At 41.5% G+C, this 20,957-nt stretch overlaps 1 long non-coding RNA gene across 1 annotated transcript in view; it reads right to left on the bottom strand.

Annotated features, from left to right (window-relative positions):
* Positions 1 to 14,295, bottom strand: part of LOC117544844 — a 46,058-nt gene extending 31,763 nt beyond the window's left edge. Inside the window, exon 1 of the long non-coding RNA XR_004568730.1 lies at positions 14,021 to 14,295. This is a non-coding gene — a long non-coding RNA (uncharacterized LOC117544844). The remainder of the gene's footprint in view (positions 1 to 14,020) is intronic.
* Positions 14,296 to 20,957: the final 6,662 nt, after the last annotated feature.

Genomic DNA, 20,957 nt, shown 5'->3' with positions numbered 1-20,957 from the left:
TTGTAAGAAGGGGGGAGGAAGTGAAGGCCTATCTGTGAACCCAGAAAACTTGGCATCACGCTGCGCCATTATTGTGTTGCCAGCATTGTTATTCCTACCTGTGCTGCACTTTTCCACTCTGAGAGTTCCCCATTGAAATTGACATTCGCCATTCACTTCTAAAAGCTCCAAAAACACAGTTGTTGTTGTTTCACTGGGGGATTGTAAAAACAAAAGATCTGGGCCACTGTGTCGTGTTTGTTGTGTGTAACACTGGGCTGGAGACTGGGAGCTGTTTTGGGCTGTTTCCCTCTCCTTCGTCTGTTAAATCCAACCAGCTCAGGCAAGGAGCCAGCTACTGACATTATCAGGTGGATTTTCAAAAGAACAAAAGCTCCTCTGCATTTCTTTACAGTGCCTGTGTGTGTGTGTGTGTGTGTGTGTGTGTGTGTGTGTGTGTGTGTGTGTGTGTGTGTGTGTGTTGTGTGTGTGTGTGTGTGTGTGTGTGTGTGTGTGTGTGTGTGTGTGTGTGTGTGTGTGTGTGTGTGTGTGTGTGTGTGTGTGTATATACCCTGTTCTTGTTATGTCAGCCAAATTCATTTCTTCCGGAAGATTATTTCCCTGATAATCTCACACTTTCTTCCATTGACTTATCTCCTCCATAGGGTCCTTAACACCGGCTGTGATATTAGCAGTGCAAAGGTCAAAAATAAAGCTGAAACATGGAGAGGAAAGCATATCTGTTCTGGCTCGCTGTATCTAATCACATTCACAACATAAATGTATCTCAGAGGGCACATGGCCAAACAACAGATATTTTTAGAAAGATAAATGTGGAAGGGGAAATAATCTCACACTTGACTGCAAACAAGGAAAGTGTATAGTAGTGTGTAGCGTGGTATCTGCTGGTGGACAAGAGAGAAAACTACAGCCGGAACAAGATAAAGGCTATCCACAGGGTACAGGGGCAGGGAGAAGACAGCGGGGGGGAGGAGGGTGATGGGCGACAGGGCAAAGGCTCAACCTTTAGGGGTCAATAGGTGATTAGTAACATTCATCATACCTACGCAAGATGCTAAATGAGGAGCTTCTCTCAGCCACATTTCGTTGTCAAAGTCGAAAATGAAGCCTGGGCCAACCACTGGCAACCAGATGCCCTGTGTTTATGACAAAGACAAATATTGGAATCCCTAAGTAGAAAAACATGGCATGCTGGCACTCGGCAGCGGCAGTGAAACATTGCATCATTTTGACTATTTAATGAGCACAGTCTGGATCGGATCAAAAGTTTAAATACCTGCCAATGCCAATATAAAAGCTTGTATTTCATGCTTCATGAGGGAGGCTCAAAAGATAATTTTCAATAGCAAAACAATGGTTTGACGATGAAGGGGCTGCGGTTGTGGTTGAGGGGGAGGCACCCAGCGCTGATGGAAGCCATGTAAGGTATCTGAACACAGGGACTGCATGGAGCCACATCTCAAAGCACACTGACATGCACATGCAGGAAATGACAAAGAAGCAATTGAGGAATCAGATTTGGCACAGACATGTCATAAAGCAGCCCAACCCCAGGGGACTGCCCCACACAGAGGCTGGAGATGCACAGCAGCTCTGCAATCTTCTGGTGTAGAGACAAGAAGACCGAGTGGGTCTCCTGGGCCAGAGGCCAACTGAGAATAAATACACGCCGTTGTGCTGAGGAGAAAGTACTGTAGGCCACACACTTACGCAACCAGACATCTATCAGAATGGAGATGACAGTACATTTCACATTTAAAACAAACACAGCCTTCTTGTTAGTCATTTCATAACTTGTGCAAAGGGCAGAAAATCAACAATTACTCGATTAGAAGTGAAATGCCCAACAAAACACAAATTAGAGAGGGCATGTACTCATCCCACACCTACAACGCTAAATGATTAACTGCAGACAAAAGCTTCTAAGTATCTACAGTACTTCTCCATATTGTTTGTGCAGTTATTATTGGAGGTTTTCTACATTACCACATTCTTGTACAACAATGTGCCCAATCAGCCCTCTTTGAGCAGCTTACTGGAGGCACTGAAAAAATGGATAATGGATGTTGTCCAAAGCAACAACTAAAAGCATGAGTCCATGAAGAGGATAAGAGTTATACAATGGAGAACAGCCTCAAATAAATCTAGGGAAATATCCACAAAAACAACTTAAAGATGGAGGAAATAAACTCGTTAAACCCAGAGCCTCACAATATGCTGTAAACCATGGGTCGGCAACAGGCGGCCCGCGGGCCATTGTTGGCCCGCCAGCAATAATATTTGGCCCGTAATTTTGAGAATCAAAAATAAAATATTATTTTGATTATTTTTTTTTTTTTTTTTAACAACATAGGACCGACAGTCGCACATCAGGGTTTCCGTTAGCCGCCGATCGATCTGCCGCCGGTCATTATGGGCCGATATTCACTCTTAATAGTTTGATCGGTTCTCTCTATAAAGGCCGATCAGGAGAGCTGGATCTGATCGATATGGACATAAACGCGAGTGAAGTGTAACCGGACCCGAGAGAGAGATCAGATCAGCTGCTGAGTCTGATGGAGACACGCAGCTCTGCATGATCACCTGAAGCCCCGCCCACTGTTTAGCGAGCTGCATGAGAAACTGACGGGCTGTCAGGAGAGAGGGAGGGAGAGGGGAAAAGAGAGCATCCGTTTCTCCCGTGTTATTATTCAAAGTTAATGTAAACTTTTGAATAATGTACTTCATCTACTACAAGTAGTTTGTTTGAATGTAATAATTATGTTGTTTGTTGTTTGTGGAATCATTTATTGAAAAATGAATCTGAATTTTTTGATCTGTAACCATTATAAACTGAAGCAATATAAAAATGAGCCCCATTAACTGAGTTTTAAACATCAGCATATCCGGTCCTAGTCCGGTGATTACCTGCTAACGGAAACTCTGCTACACAATTCTTATTATTATTATTGAAACATGACCGGTAAGTTTCAAATTTGTCCGGTAAAATAAATTCTGTCCCGACATATCCGCTTACATTCATAATGTCAGCGGAGGGAGGGGAAGCTGTGCTGTGGAAGAGCAGAGTGGCGAGGGAGAGCTGTCATCTTCCCTTTACAAGCTTCATCAAACATGTATTTATCGTGTGATTTTGGAAATAAAAATGTCATATTCTGAAAGCCAAGACTTTGTTTATTTAAAATCAAACAAAACACCCGATCCCCGAAAAACTATTTTTTTACGCAAATCCACGTTTATTTTGAAATGAACCGTTGCGACTTCCGACTGATTTCGATAGAGCGGGTCACATATGGCAAATGTGTTGTTGTGGGGAACCAGGTCAATTAAAGTATTTATTTAACTATTAAATACATTGAGTTTGAGTAAAATACTTGGTTACTGATTAATTTAGGTTATAATATATTAAATTGCAAAGCAAAACTGCTGTAATTGATTTATTTTGTCCTTTGGTATTTTTTAAAGGTTTTCAACCTGAAAGAATCCTAATGTGTCCTTGAAAAGTTGAAATAAAGAAAAGGAAAAAGGATTCCAGTTGTCCCTCAAGCCTCTCAAATGTGGGCAAACACTCAAATAAATGCCAAAAATCCAGAGAACTTGACAATACTTATCAGAATAAAAGTATGTTAAATAACACTGCTACCGAGTTAATAACTCTACTTTACTCAGTGGAGGCTCGTCCATTGAGGAAAGGGAGGACCATCCTCCCTACAATTTCAGAAAAAATAAACTTTGAAGAGAACAATAAATACACCTCAATTTAAAAGATAAGTCTGTTAAAATACAGATAATAGCCCTGGCTTTGGGACTGAAATGGGGCTAGAGAGGACGAGCCTCCCTTTGGGCGGGTCTAGCCAGAGGCTCTGGATTGGGCGCCTATATCATCAGTGAACCAATCAGCGGATCTGACTGCGCATCAGAGTGTTGATGGGGAGGCTTATCAGCGATATCAGAGTTTTTTCTGAACAGGGGCGCTGCGCCCTCTTACCAAAATCAATTCCTTGAATTAGGCTTTGATTATGTTCTGGCCCGCCATCTTGCGGCTCAGCAAAAAATTGGCCCACGGCCAAACTTACTTGCCTACCCCTGCTGTAAACTATAGACCAGCAGGGTGGGTAAAACACATAACTGCATACAGAGACTATAAAATAACAAACAAAAAGGATACTTACAGATATTAAAATGTAGGTATTAGCACATCTTAATAACCTATTTTAAATGAGAATCCTTTAACAGCTTGATAGTGCTGGCTCAGTGGCAGGCGATGAAACAATGCACACCTGTTTCCAATTTGTCATTTAACGAGCAGATGACCTGCAACAGAAGCAGGTCAAATACAAGCAGAACAAATTATACAGACATGATATCATCACCACTGTAATTCTGTTGTCTGTTGACTTCAAATGTAACAGTAACACAATCATTTCACACTTCAGGCAACCCAGTAATGTTTGGGAAACAGGGCCGGATCAAGCGCGACCTTTTTCACATCTGCATAGGTGTAACAATGGGCCGCGTTCCAAACGGTCTGCAAACAGTTTTCGCCTCATTTTTCACATTCCTACTTCCTCCACTGTCTGTGTTCACGGCTGAATCACACAGCAGCTCTATATTGGGAGCGATAGAGGGTGTGAGAGGTAGGGAGAGCAGTCGAATCTGTATTTTTTAAACAGCCAACATTTGTCGATGTTGCAGCCGGAGAAGTCCAGGTGTTACTAATAACGTTAACGATGCTCGGTTCAATTTAAGTGCCCTAGTAAGCCAGTGAGCCATCAGGCCCAATACCCGGCCCTAAAACTAAATGGGATGCAATTAATGTTATTAATTACACCTGGGCTTTTCCTGCTCCGACATGTAAAATGAACGAACAGATATGCATTAGCGCTGGACCCTGGATGTTTCACTATTCCATTGTGGGTAGGTTTTTGGTTTTCAATTTTTGGGATTTGATTATTTTGTTTGTTTATCTAATCTCTTCGAATTACAAACATGAAAAAACATGCCAAACCTTTTGGGGAATGTATTTTTATTTAAATGATAAGCCCAACCACAATACTGGATTATACCAGACTTATTCAATCAATGCCTTTTCACGTATTGCAAGATGTCTGGCTGATTCTTTCCCAAGTAGAGTCATGGGAAGAGACAATAGTGAGAGCCGCCTTTGATTGTGTCGACGTCTGACCACTAACCCCCCCCCCTTTCATCGGATTCCAATATATAGATAATGTGAATGTATATCAAAAGGTGGAGGATTTCAACTGTACAAGTTGTTGTGTTTGCCTACAGAGAAAGAGCCTGAGCACTCACTGAAATATGTCTGTTCATGAAGTTGAACAATGCAATCTTAGAGTCAAAAGCCCCCTTATTCTGTCGCCCTTGATTGTGAAAAAAGTGTCACAAGGGAGCAGCATAAAACACTCAGTTTCCTTGACTTCTTTCATAATTTCATAATACTGTTGATTGCGTGGATCTGTTTTTGTATTAACAGCATCTACGTATTGTATGGTGTTACCTAATATCCACTAATAAGTAACTAATAACAACACCAAGAATCATTAGTATTAATATGCATGGCTATTGGTTTCAAAGGAAAATCAGTAATGCACTAATAGGTTGCACAGTTATCGATGTAGTTGTATTGATATTGAAGTTTTACTACATGATGGCCAGATGAAGCCTCATTAATTTTGTGTCTGATCTTTATTTTTATTCAATCAAATACATAGCTAACAAACTCAAGGGGTGTCACAGGCTGGATAGAGACCATCAAGGACATTTTAATGTATTATATAAAAGTCAATATTTTTCCGACCCTTTTTTGTTGTTGTCATAAACCATTAAAGCAGTTCCTTAACGCCCAGCATTGTTTTGAAAGTACTGCAAGGCAGGAATTAACAGTAGCTAGTTTTTCCAATAAATGTCTATCCAACAGACAGCCAGCGTTGGCAAGCAAATCCAGTTTGAGTTAGAAAAAACAGGTTGTATTGCAAGTGCCAGTGTGCAGGTGAAAAAACACATTTGAATTTTAACTACAGTATATTGTTTCTGCTGTGAATGGCGAGATTATGTCTTGTCCTATCCAAATGTTCCTTCCTCATAAGATACACATTTGTTTCTCTGCTAGTAACAAACAGAAGTATATATGCAGGAATTATTAAAGGAACGCAATAATGCAGGCTGTGTTTTCGTGAGGCAAAGCAATTCAACATATCTGATTATGTAGGAAAACACGTGTGGACAAAAATAAGCGATGTTATGAATGCGCAATGGGCCCCAAGTGGAGGAGGCAGTGACTAAGAAAACCAGAAAAGGCTGATGTATACAAATGAGAGGTTGTGCAGAAATGGCCTCTGAGAGGAGCCTCTGGAACACAGTCAACTCATTTCACACACGCAGGGCATGGAAACAACACGCTTGGGGCTTCCACCTTCATTTAGATGAAAATGAACCTCCTCGAGAGCAAATAAAGCCATTTTTAACGCCCCCCCACTAACTACTAGTCGGCCTCCCATAATGTGCCCGGTCAATGGACTGTGGGTTTATTCAACTGCAGGCAGCCCACAGCACAGCCATAAATAATGTAGGGCAGCTCACATGAAACCCTAATCACCATTGTGCTGTCACCCAACAGAGAGGATTGCTTGTTTAATTTACTGCGCCGCATCTGTCTCAGTTCTGCCCAATTTAGTTTCACAATTTCAATGGGCAAGTACTCCAGGTATTTATCAATATGCTTTTCATCCAATGCCATGAATCAATAAAAAGGATGTGTGTGTGTGTGTGTGTGTGTGTGTGTGTGTGTGTGTGTGTGTGTGTGTGTGTGTGTGTGTGTGTGTGTGTGTGTGTGTGTGTGTGTGTGTGTGTGTGTGTGTGTGTGTGTGTGTGTGTGTGTGTGTGTGTGTGTGTGTGTGTGTGTGTGTGTGTGTGTGTGTGTGTGTGTGTGTGTGTGTGTGTGTCATGAACAAACAACAAAGGCCATCAGCACTCAATAACCAGAGACTCATTATTGGCCATATACAACGCACTTCATTACATTACTATGCCATTAGCATGCAGTCATTTGCATATTCCAGTCACCCCTTCACAGAGGCTGTTGATCATAAATGGCAGCCATATGCTGCCTGGTGTGCCATATTACAGAATTATTACTGCGACACAAAAAGCCAAGAAAAATGGAAATCATGTTGACACAAAATGAAGTACAAAACCAATCAAAGGATTCGCTGTTATTGATGTGTCTGACAGTCGCACAGACTGAATGAGTATCATTTACGAGCAACGACGAGAGAAAGGATGCTGGGAGAATTTCTGAGATTCTTTACTCACTTGTACATATTCTGTGTGAATATTATTGATATGTAAACTACCAAACAACACATTTAGCTTTTAAAGGAGCAACATTTGTAAGATATATTACTGTTTTATGAAAGTAAATGTGAATTAGTGTTGCACAATTAATCGTATTGCAATATCAACTTTTGCAATATTAAAAAACACACAAAGCCCAATATTTGTTGAAGGCTAAACATGTGTTAAAATACCATTTAGAATAAAGAATTGTGGAAATATCCTAAAAATCCAACACAATTGTTTAGTAAAAGTCACACCATAATCATTTAATATCATTTTTTCAATTAAATGAGGATTGTGATTGAAAAATTATCGATCCATCCATTTTTTAAATCATGTCGCAATCGCATTGCAAGTCCAAATAATCGCAATTCATTTTTTTTTAAACAATCGTGCAGGCCTGATGTAAATAGCCAATAATCATCTTTTTCTGCATTGTTTTTGGGGGTATTTTCGTCTCGACTTCCACTCCCTCCAGCTGTAACTCCTGTCATCTAACAGGCGCCGTACCGCAACATCCCAGCATGGCAGATATACGGTGCGATGGCATTTCTGCACCGTGATGACATCCCATAGACACGGAATAAATAGAGGAGGCTCACTAGCCACATAGATATGGCGTGCAGGGTGATAACAATGCTATGAGCCGGAATACTTGTGACCGGCTAGCTGCTGGAGCTAGGAAGTGTAGGTATCATCTTTGTTCGGGACCATTATCTCTCCGCCGGGGTGTTCACTCTGCTCTGATAAATGTGGCCTTGCAACTGGAGCTAATGTGCAAGCAGCTGCAGCTAGAGCAGCTGGGTAATACACTGTCAACGGCCACACACGCCCACACAGGAGGCACAATGGAGGGGATTTGTTCCACTGAAATCAGTTTTAAGATGCTTTGGTTTGTGCAGTGCTTTGAAACTGGACTCTGCACAGGACTATCACGTGTTGGGTTTCCTACAGCGGACTGGGAATTACACAGGAGCTGTCTGCTGTTTTAATTAGGAAGAGGAGGAGGAGGAGGATGATCTGTTGTGATGAAGTGCAGTCCAGCTTATGATGAGTAACCACAACAGTGTGAAGATATTTAGTTGTAACCTGAGGCATGTTTGGAAGCAAAAACACCTGTTTTTATCATTATAGCTGAATATCTTTAGGTTTTGGACGCACAAAACAGGACATTTGAAGACTTGAACTCGTGGAAAATGGGGTGGAAATGTGGTTTTTTTATGCCATTTTTTTAACACAACAAATCACAGAATAATTGGAAAATTAGAAACAGATCAAATGAAAGAATTGTTACTTGCACGGAAACATTTGGAACCATTCAGATTGCCGTGTCTAATCTTTCTGTAAATATGACAATTAAAAGGGTTTTCTTTCCTCTGGAGAACCAAACAAATAGACTTAATATGTCCTAACTGTTTAGATATACAGTCTATGGTCCTAACTGAATACAGACATGGACTTGGCACAGAGCGCTACTGGTAATATCGAAGAGCGCTTAAGGACAGACTGGTCAGACATGTGTGTAAGTGACACCAGCTCTCTGGCTAGCTGTCAGACTCATGGCAGCAGAGGGTTAACTTGGCAGCTCAGCTGTACAGTGCGGCTCTAAAAGGAATATTAACAGCATGTCCCTCAGTGCCGACTGACTGAGAGAGCAACAGGAAAAAAGGAGGACGGAGAGAAAAGCAAAGGGGTGGGGTGTGCGAATCCAATCTCCAGTGACAGTGCTCTCAGATCACTGTTTCAATGAAAGAACATATCATCTGTCAAAGTTAATGGCAGTGTCCGGGGGAAAATGAAGGAAAATAGAAGGAGACCATTCATTAAGAAGGTGGAGGGAAGAGTGTGTGTCCAAGCTCCACTGTCTCCCCGGGAAAATAAATATATACACAAGCCATTATTTGTGTGTTTACGAGGTGGCACTGCAGCCGCGATCAAGGGCCGGTTCTCATGCTACAGAGATATTAGCCCAGACGCCTGAATCCGTGGACTGGAGGACAGAGCGATCACCAGGAATGAAGAGGTTGTCGGCCTGGCAGGCTAGCTAACAGCCTCACTCAGAGCTGTGGATGTACTCAGTGGAAGCAATTGATACCATTGTTTTATGGAGAGGAGGGTGGAGTGGGATTAAGGACCGACAATAGGGCTCTTTCTCTGTAAATGTCAGCCGTCACGCCGAGGGACTGTCCGACTGGGCAGACACTTTTTAAAAAAAAGCCAAGGTAGAAAATGAATGTGGAAAATAGTATGAAACCCTGTGACGCGAGCAATGAAACTGTGTGACATGGGCCAGAACATTCCCGTGCCAAATGGTCGAAATGCAATCTCAAACATGGGACAACGGGCTCTGGGAAACTTTACAACCCTGATCATGTGAGATCCCACCAAACAGAAACACAAGGCCTTCAATTTATTGTTTTTTTCAGGATCTGTTTGTCTTAAAGAAAAAAAATCAGTACAACTCTGCAGATATATGTGTCAATGATTTCAAGGTCTAGCTTGAAACACATTCCAAATCAATAACCAGGATAATAGGTTATATGGGTCTTTAGCTCAGCCTCATTAGGAAAAAAGGAGACAAACGTGGCCTAAATCTTCAGGCAAATTAACATAGTGAGGAACCTAAAATACCACAACCGATGATCCATTCTGGGCCATTTTATCATGAGACTACACAACAGAGAGATACAAAGTTATCTCTCTGAGTGCTTTGATAACCCCGCTGGCCTTGGACCTCTTTGAAAATCTCACTCTGAAGGTTTGAGGTGAATATAAAGTACGAGTTGAAGTGAGGTACCCTGCCGCTTTAAGACTGGGATGAAACCGAGTTATTCTACCGCTCTGACCTAATTGCTCTCTCGCTCTCCCGACATGAACACTGGGAGCTGTGCACTCTGACACGTAAAGATTATTTAATACCATCAAAGCCATAAAAGAGGAATAAAAGGCGGCAGTGAGAAAAAGGGGGGTAGTTAACCACTGGCAGGCTGGTAGGGCTGGGGTGTCCACAGAGTGATGAGGAGAGCAGCAGAGAGAGTATCAGTATGCAAAGCGGGCCTGCGTTACTGCCGCCGGCCGACGTGAGCGGAGCTCCATCATCCCAACATCACAGCGGCTCCACAACTCCCCCTCCAAAAAAAAATCCCACTCGGCTCCGGCTACACTCTCCCAGTATCGGCTCCCACCCTTCTTCTCTCCTGCCTTTTTCCCACACTCGCCCAAGTCCCTAAGGCAGGTACTACGTCATTGGGCACCACTGCCAAACCACTGTAATATACCGTTTTATTTCTACTTATTCAGACAGAGTTGTAGGGCTCTTTCATTAAGGTCAGGCTGGTTTTATTTGTGTAAATGTACATTGCTTGGTTCCACTGAATTCCATTTGTAGACTGTTTTTCTACAAGGCCAAAGATTGACAAACTATTGACAAATCAAAGTCAGAATCAGAGTCAAGTTTATTGCCAGGTTTACACATACAAGAAATTTGCTTTGGCGTCTGGTGTTGGAAACATAAACCATCTAAGGAAATAAGTTGTAAGCGTAGGTCAAACAATATAACGATAATAAAAATAAACTATTTTTAAGAAACTATTTATCATCAAAAAAGAATAAAGACAAATATTTACACCAAATGTTTATTTAAACAAAAGAACCTAAGAAAACCTATGACAATGAATGTATGACACAGTACAGTGCATTCTCTTTTTAAGTGCAGATCAGCACATCACGTCATAAAAGCTATTCCACCGGAAAGCAAAACGCTAATTCTGCAGTGTGGTTTTTCTCTTTAAGAACTTCCTGAGCTACTAGCAGGCAGAATCTGACAGGGTGTGTGGGTGGGACTGGGTACCGGTGTTTACCGTTAAGCGAGCACTGGGTGACATCTCCAGGGTGCCCTGCCATTGTGGGGAGCATGTCTCATCTGTCAGTGCCTGATGAGTTTGTGCTGCACAGCCTCATGAGTCAGCCGTGTGCGTCTACAACAGGGAGCCGGCTGCTGCTGAGGGCCAGGCTGTGTGTAGACCACCACACACCAAAACCACCTGACACACACACTGAGGGGCTTCTCAGGGAAAGTGAGGTCAAGTGCCAAAAAACAGGAGAAGCTTGCTAAACCTGTATTTTCACCCCTCTCTATTGGTACCGTTAACATGTTATTCGACCGAGATTAAAACGATGTTGCATGATCAACAATGTGGTGACCTACTGAGCTGAATGGATGACACCTGGCTATAATCCGAGAACGGGATAAACACTGCGCCCGCTTTTTTTTATTTGCCATCAATATGAAAAAAAGGTCACTTACAACATCTACATTCAACATACAAAGCAGAGGCTCGCTTTAACCATGGCCGTATAGATAAAATAAATAATTTGGAGTCATTTAATGAATACTTAAAAAAACAGAAGAGGGGTCATTCTTGTCAAATGTCATGTTAGTAATGATTTTAAATACTTAGTAACATAACAAAATAGAATTAAAAAGATGATAGTGTTCTCTACCTTGCACATTGAGTAATTTTTCCATAAGAATTTATTATTTTTAAGCATTTCTAAGCATTTTTTAAGGAAATACTTACTACCACAACATGCCCAGCTCTGCCTGAATGGGTGCTATGTTTCAGTTTAATAGACCCAATTAACTAAGACCTTATTTTTTACTTTTCAAAATGTCCATATTTGAAATATTTGGATTTTATGAAAACCACCCAGAGCGGAACCAGCCGGCAGATTGACTTGCCAGTGCCAAGTATTCTCCACACAAATGTATCTTTGTGAACAAATTCCTCATCACCTTTTATAACCAAGTCATTTGTTCCACATGTGATGAGAAAAACAACATGAATACATGTGACAGAGCTAGGAGCCACTGACTCACTACTACTGTGTTTTTTGAAGAACAAAGAGGGAGAAAAAAGTCCTTTCCAGTGTCATTCACACTTGACTCTACAATCTGCAGAGGAAGGAAAGGACGTTGGGAGGGAGTGGGGGATGTGAGAGGGCAAAGCAAATGTGCCACTGCCACCACGATGATGACGATGACACATTTAGTGCCATTCGAGGCTGAGGCGTGCGAGGCCTTAAACTGGCACAGCTCACACACAAGGAGAATACCTACTTCCCGTTGACGACTGTCGGAGAGGGTTGACAGTATCACAAAGAAACTGTGCGTGAAAGAACACCGCTGCATTTTGAAAAAGACGTTTAAAAAGACATTTAATTGCTTGGTTGTTCCGTTTGGTTGCAGGAAAGGATGCCAAATAATTTCTGTTTTAGTAGGAGGATACAAAAAACATGTGACTTAAACATTTACGTTATAAAACATCTCTAAACCTAAATTATAATCATGTGTGGCAGTTCAGAGGGCAGGGTAACAATCTTTCCTTGAGTTTAAGATTTACCAATTTGCCAACGGCGGTGGCAAAACATTGAACTGTGAATCACACCAAGAGGAGGTGACAGGGTGGGAAAACCACACCAAATGTCCCACTGAGTTTCTTCAAGCCTCACCCCACAATAACAACAAAGTCGGTAAACACTGCCATGTCTGCAGCCAGTACTATATAAGTTGAGTGAGCCATTATAAATCAGTAGCAGTGCCATAAAATATCATTCAACAAATCACACTGTGTCAAATGCATAAAGTGCACAGACTTATAAGATTATAAGGGAAAGATCTAGAAAGTGCTCATTACAGCTGTAAATGAGGGGTAATGCACACTGTAATTTGTGGTTACACAACATTTTACTAGATAATACTGATGATTTTCTGATGCTGCAGACAGGGTATGTAACTCGCATATTACAACAAGAGTCCTGACATTCAATTTGCCAAGATCCAGACATGTCAAATTAACACATTATCTTGACAGGTGTTAATAAGGGGTGTGAACAAATTGGTGCCACATATCCATCAGTTTCCAGTGTTGCTTTAAGGCTCTATTTTCAGAAGAATGCATGTGTATTTTTGGGTCATCAAGTTTGCAGCTCAATATTAGAGCACAGCAGAAGAATGCAGGCTGTGAGCTGTGCATCCATACAGAGGAAGCTCCTGATATGATCCTTATCAACGGCAGAGTATACTATGCACTCAGGCAAAGTTCACCTACAGCATAAAGTACACCACAAAGAAGTAAAATAGATGCAAATGTGCAAAAACACGACGCCAAAAATACATTTTTCTCCACATTCCGCTGTCCTGACGCTGCAAAAACAAACAAGTGGGTGCAGACGCTCAGCACTGCATGTTTTTAACTCTTTTTAAACACTTTTTTTTTTAAATGCCAAGCTACACAGTCGTCACGTTGGCTCTTTTAATTGACAAGAGGAAACTGTCAGCGGTAAAAACGACCCTGCATTTACAAGCTATTGGGGAGCAGAGGAGCGTTAGCTGTGCATGCTAGCCGCCCAGTCGTATCAGCTGAATATACTCTTTTAAACACAATTAGCTTTCTTTTGTTGTGTTGGCCAAAAATTAGCAACTTGACAGGAGTTATGCAGTCCGTTTTCTGACACTGAACAGCGTTAAAAGAAAAATACCCTGGTGCACAATATCACTGTGTCCATGCATGGCGCATTCAAAGCCCGCCAGGTGAAACACGGCTCCCTCCTATAGAGGCTGACACCGCATGCTGTCAGATGTTGACAAGCTGTCAATGGATGGTAATACCTGGGACCTGTTGACTCCTCCTCCCGGTCCCCTCGGGCTGCTGCTGCTGTTGCTGCTGCTGCTGGAAGTTCACCCGTGTTTCTCCGCGGTGGTACTCTCTATAAAGTTTTCTTCCGGCTCTCAAAATCTGCAAAACAGTGGCTCTCATAAACCCCCGAAATGGGCAAAAACCGCGCGGTGCGGAAAGAGACGGAGAGCCGCTTTTCAGAGAGAGGACAAGTTTGGCACGGCTCGCGCGGAGGCAACCATTGCAGTCACGTTCTCCGGCTGTGAAATCCAACACTGACTCTGACCCCGCCCCTTTGCTTTTCACTGGGCCAGTCCTCAAAAAGTGCTCCCTCCAGATGTGCTGAAACCATGTGAGGCAACAAGAAAAGTACAGTACTCTTTTAGTTGCATTTTTTCATCCTTTCTTTCTTTTTTTTGCTCATAGCTTCTTTATGCTTCGCCAAACTGCACAAACTCTCTTTTCTATTTTCAATCCAGCAGCCGAGACCAGTGATGGATAGTATAAAAGAACATTTACTCAAGCACTGTACAATTTTGAGGCACTCCAATACATTTCCAAAGCCAATATTGTACTTTGTACTGCTCTACATTTATTTGACAGCCTTTGTTACTAGTACTATACCAAATTATTTGTGCTTCACCAAAATGCAAAAACTCTCTTTTCTATTCTCAATCAGCAGCCGAGACCAGTGATGGATAGTTACAAAGTAGCTACATTTACTCAAATACTGTACTTTTATTGACAGCTTTTGTTGCTAGTTTATTTTTAGGTTTAGACTATTAACTTATACAAAATCTAAATCAATAATTAAATACACTTTGAAATATATTTATAGGTTAAGATATCCAGCAGCAGTATATACAGTTATTTCAATTAGCTGTACATTTACCAGTTGTGATAAAAACACATGAATAATCATAATAGTTACCCAGAAACTCAATACAAGATTCTGAAAAAGGCCATTACGCATAAGGAGTACTTTAAGTATATTTTGATGGCAATACTTTTATACTTTTACTTAAGTAAGATTTTTAATGTAGGACTTCTACCTATAATAACGTACTTTTAAAATATAGGATTGCCACTTTTACTTAAAGGGGACCTATCATGCAAAATGCACTTTTTCATGTCTTTTATACATAAATATGTGCCCCCGGTGTGTCGGGGAACTCACGAAATCCGCGTTTCTCTAACAGGGCTGCAAAAGAGGGGTATGAGCAGAGGCATGGCTACAATGGGTGATCTGTTTGGTATTTTAAGCAAACAACTTCACAGACATGTTTTGTATAGGTATGGCCCTATAATATATGTTTCCAATATAGCATAATAGGTCCACTTTAAGTAACACGTCTGAGTACCTCTTCCACCTCTGGCCAAGACTAAAGAGAGTTTATTGAGTTGTAAAATAACTATACTTAACCTCTAATGTAAGGTCAAAGTCAATGGGCTCCCCAGTGAATGTGTGATTATGTAACTTTTGATTTTTTAAAAGCTACAGTATGCATCCAAACTCAGGCTTGCAACAGAGAGTGTAACAAAGCCAAAGATATTAAAATAATCATTTTACTAAAGCCTCAAGATATGGAGTTTTGGCATGACATAGATCAAAAATGACTTTACTTTTGCAGAGAATATAATAAAATAACAATGCATTCATTATATAACCACGGTGAGTAACATCTACATATACAAACTTAAATGCCTCAAAAAAATGACATCTTACATAAATCATGATGTTTCCTTTATCTACCTTTTTCTATTTTGTCATTCCTTAAAAGCTTATATCAACTTATAAAATATCAACTCTTTATCATCGCTGTGAGACACCAGAAAACTGGAGAATTTTTCAGATTTCATTATGTATCATTTGTATAACATTTTAAAAGATCTGGCTATTCCAGCTCCTGCCCTGCTGAGAACATCATTAAAGGCTCTAAAATATCTTCCATCACAGATTGTGCTGTACCCTTTGTGACAGTGCATTTGGGCAGGCAGCTCCTTCTGTTAAACCCTGCACTCAGAGGAAGCTGCAACTCTTTTTATATTCAAAAACAAATTATACATTTGTCTTGCAGCGACCCAACAATGTGCTGCATTTATACTAAACCCTTTTTGATTGTGATAGTTGAAATCTATAATTTACATTTTATTCATGTGCAATATGTTAAATGAGATTTACTGTTGTGCATTTCTCGTTTTGTGAGAAATGTCTTAACTGTGGATGTTTGTAATTGCGAATGAGAAACAAATTCATGTGAAAAAGGAAGATAGCTCACAGAAAATAGTTTCTGTAATATGTAATCAGTTACTTAAGACAAAACAAGTCACATGTTTTGTGTGCACAATTATACCCATCGAGCTATATATTTTCTTCTCAATCAATTATAAAGTGGTTGTGTTTTTGCTAATTACTCACTAACAGCTTAAAAAATATAAATAATTCTCATCTTTATTTATATTGTACATTAAACCCTCTTTATATATTTACAGCACTGATAAGACAAATGGTCAATTCCAGTCAGCTAAAGCTGTGGTAATGTGTATGTTGTCCTTTTTTCCCCAGTGTATTGTCTATAAGAATAATTGGTTAATCAAAAATGTCAACAATAGTTTGATAATACTATATAATAGTTTGTAGACCTACTGTGTGTGCATCTGTGTTTGCGTGCGAAGGAGTTGAGTAAAGGTAGAGCTCAGGTTCTCTCCTGTCTCTCAGATATGACTGCAACACTCAATAGCTGTCCGCCCCAGAAAACAAAGTTTTGCGGCAGGTGTTAAGATGTGACACCCATTGTCCCATATCATCGGACAAAACGCCACCAGATAGCTTGTGACATACTTTGCCTCGTCGTTTACCTTCTCAGTTGCTTTTCATCTTTCCCTGGGAGCGCTGACACCGCTACAGAGGAAGTGCGGGCAACAGTATCCTCCTTGTTTCCCCTGTTGCCTTTAAGGCCCTCTTACACAAAAGCTGTGAGTGGCACTAAGCTGTGTCAGTTGTCACACATCACCACACAAGTGAGGAATGCAGTGCTGGGGGTGGTTGGTTGTGACATGGGACACACAGGCATGCGAGTAACCATGGACTGAGAGAGTTGTCAAAGGCTAAAAGTATGTAGTGGTGGAAGTAGCTGCTGTCATAACAGTGTAGTTGCAGAGGAGGAACTGTCTTATTTCCCTGCATTCTGACAGGTGGACCTGGGGCCCAGCATGCGTGAGTAGCATGTGTTCAGATGGGCTCGCCCGCTTTTACTAAACTGCAGCATGGGGATTTGTATTTGTAGCGTTTTTGTTTCCTCTACATATCTTTAGGTTGAATAGTAGGGCCTTGGGGGTCTCCTCCGCCCAGCTGCATCCTCCACTTGTAGCACACTGGAAGTAACTGGAGTTGAATCTTAATGGCTTACCGACCTTGTGAAGCTCCCCGCTACTTTGAGATACAGACTGCATTTCGACATGTACTGTACAGCCATGAAGACATGTCAAGTATAGTTAAAAGCCATGTTTCATTTCATGCTTTACATAACCTAACTGCATGCAAGCAAACCTCCAGAATGACAGGCTCAAGGCATTCGTTTTGTGTCTGGCTGTACGGAGACAGAAAATCTGAATTTGGGCATGCTTCGAAGATCCAAGATTGTTAATGCTGCCTTTAAACTATGTAGACTAGACAGACATTGACATGAAGGATTACGTACAGTATGCATACATAATGTAGGCCTCTGATTTAGGTTAGTGGAACACTTACTGGTTAGTAATCTTTCTTTTCAATTTGAGATAGCATTCATTACTTCATTAGTTCCCAAGCTGAGGGCCAGAATCCCTCAAGCGGCCAGACAATCCCAAGTTGATTAACAGAGGATAGGAAAACAAACAAAACTATACAGACTACATAAAATCCTACTTATTTTCCAGACTATCCTTTAAAGTTAGCTTTTTTATAGTCATGGATATGATAATTTGACCTTTAACCATTTAGTCCTCAGAAAAATATCCAAATAAAGTAAGGAAAATAAAATGGTGATGGTTCACTGGTACATCTGCTTGGTTTTAAAGGAATCGTTGGATGAAAAAAATTGAAATCACTCTTATTTCTGTACGTTAGGCTTAAATATTAAACCATTGCTAACAACCAATTAGCATAGCTTAAAGTTTGGAAACATAGGTGGTTTGGCTCTGACATAATCCAACTACTAGTACCTCTAAAGCTAATTTATTGCAGGACTATGTCTTAAAGCCTAGAGAATTTTTGAATGTATTTTCCACTGGAGCTTGTAAGCGGTCAGACTAACTGTTTATCCCCCTTCCCTGAATTATTGCTAGGCTAACCGTTACTTTCAGCAAGGCAGTGAATAAGCCCATTTAAAAAATAACGTTTTTATTCCTTTAATAAGTCATCAAAACAAAACTGCAACTACCTAACATGGACAAAGTCCTCCATGCTGAATGCTGCCTTAACGCTGCGATTCCCTCCTATGAAAACCTGACATTCTCTGCAGCAGGTCATTGTTACAGGACTTAACGTTTCTCTCATGTTTTTATTTTTACAAGGCACCTGGTGAGCCCCTTAGCAGGTGCTATGTTTCCGCCTCGAAACGCTGTGTGCTTATTTACTGTCCCTTGAAAATCCAGTGCTATTTCCAAAGTGGTGGTAACATTAGCCAGCCTGATCGATGCCTTCACCTCGAGCATGGGGCCACATGACATACCACATATCATGGCCTGGTTCACAGAGAAAAAGAGAGGGTGGCTCCACGTGTCGCCCACACCCAAAAGAAACATTTCCAGCACCCAAAATGTCATTGGACAATTACAGTGAGGCGTTTTAGGCATTGAGGCAACATGAGAGCCTCAATGCTGACGTCAGAAGGGCTGGTAGCCTTTCTTGGTATATACATTCGGATCTGAGAAACCATGAAGGTGCCAAGCCTTGTTGGTCAATCACCATCCACAGTCCTTTGGCTTTTAATGTGTCCAGCCTGCTGTTGCCTTCTTGAAAACACATATTTATTTGGATTTCCCAGCAGCCAACCATTCATCACTCTGCGACTCCCCTTTATTAGCTTGTCATCCACAGTGCAGGCAGGGTAATGTTGAAACCACAAAGCAGCAGAAAGCACTTCAAGGCAAGGATGAAGGTTAGACGCTTGGGCTAAATAAGAGTCTTTTTTAGCATATCAACATAAAATGAAGATCACACCACTTGGATGCTTAAAGAAAGCTTCCTTGCCAGTAGCAAAATGTGCCACCCGTGTCTATAAGTTTGTCTGGGCAGGCGTGCTGAAAAGCCACATAGCTTCCCCATTGGTTCACTTCAAGGCGCTAGGTTGTGAAGAATAAAGAAGAAATGAGCGTGAGGAAAAAAGCCAGTGCAGATGAGATTGTATCAGCCGCATGGAAACAGTTAGCCAAGCACCAAAGCTTCCTTTGAACTGCGAACGGCTGTTAAGAAACAGCTTTCACTCACATTCAAATAACATGCCACCAACATGCAAGAGGACACAGTAATTTCCACACAACCACCACCTGCGCCGCCACACACAGGGACAGCCACCCGCGTCCCATAATGCCTAATCTCACCTGCAAGAGAGATAACTCATTATACAATTTAATTTTCTCTTTCTCCTTTTTTCCCCTTCTGGCAAAAAAAAGAAGATGATTTTTCAAACCTCTGACAGTCGAGCCTTTCGCAGGATTTAGTCCATCTGAAAACATGTGGTAAGCCTAGTGGAATGTTTCAAATGACTCCCAGATGTGGGCCGCAGACAGGTTTAACCCATTCTCTTCCCACTCAGCTGCAGGGAGGAGGTATAAAGGAGGCCTCGCCGGGAGAAAGTCTGAGCAATATCAAAAAACGTTTATCCCTCTCCGTCGATTTTTGTTACTTTCAAAGCATTAGGGCTCACTGAACTGTGGCTTAATGTAATTTGCCGTAAAGCTAAAAATGGAAGTCCTTGTATGCTGCATTACCCAAGAATAAAGAATGCGGTGAGGGCTGCTATTTCCAGATGACTCAGCAATCGCAGGGACCTGACAAAGTTAAGGAAAACACCTTTGGGGACAATTCAAACTCACGGCATGGATAACTTCTCTCTGCGTTTTTCAACCGACTGTTTCCCCCGACTTTTTCTTTTCCCTGTGCTAAAGCTAAACCTGTACCAAAAGCAGAACATTTCTCGTGTATCTGCTCAAAAAGCAACGTCTCCCAAGGCATTTAAAAAGTCTCTTGAGATTTGCCAATGCCATATAAAAGAAAAACAAGATTTAAGCTTATTTAATGCTTCACTTGAACTTCATCATCATTGTTTACAAGTTACGATTAAGCCCAGACCAAAAAAAACGGGGAAGCTGGATCGTTTTATGAAGGACATTGTTGTTGTAACACTCCCAAAGATGGCGATGTTGATGAGATAGGGAGGGAGGTAATAGAAGAGCCAAACAGGGTGGAGAGAGTGAGCCGCTTGATATCCTATGAGCAACAAACTCAAGTGACCCCGTTCCCTGTTCTCCCTCTCTCCATATCTTCAGCTCTGTCCCTGCCTCCGCCTGTTTCTCTCTCTCCCTCCATTCTTCCCCCTCTCTCACCAGCCTAGCCAACTGTGAAGCAGTTGTCCAACACGCCCGTCAGCCTTCCAGCCAGCACGTTGGACTGAGTCCCATTATACACAATCACAACAGGCAGAAAGCAGACAACTGATAGAATCGCACTAAAATTGAGGGCAGAGGAGAGTGGCAGGCAGTCACTCTGGCAGCGACTTGGTGAGTAAGCAAATAAAAAGGTATAAGAGCAGTCAGCGAAAAAGAGAGACGGGGAAAAGTCTTGTGCTACCAGGCACTTAGCAGGACACCATAGGCCATATGAGGCCAGAGCAGGCTGGGAAAGATTGTTACTGCTTTGAGCTTCCACATGTGAATGCACCGCAAAAC

This window comes from Gymnodraco acuticeps, unplaced genomic scaffold (genome assembly GCF_902827175.1).
Source record: "Gymnodraco acuticeps unplaced genomic scaffold, fGymAcu1.1, whole genome shotgun sequence".
NCBI lineage: Eukaryota > Metazoa > Chordata > Actinopteri > Perciformes > Bathydraconidae > Gymnodraco > Gymnodraco acuticeps.
Note: the sequence above shows the minus strand (reverse complement) of the source record. Positions and strands in the feature narration are given on the sequence as shown.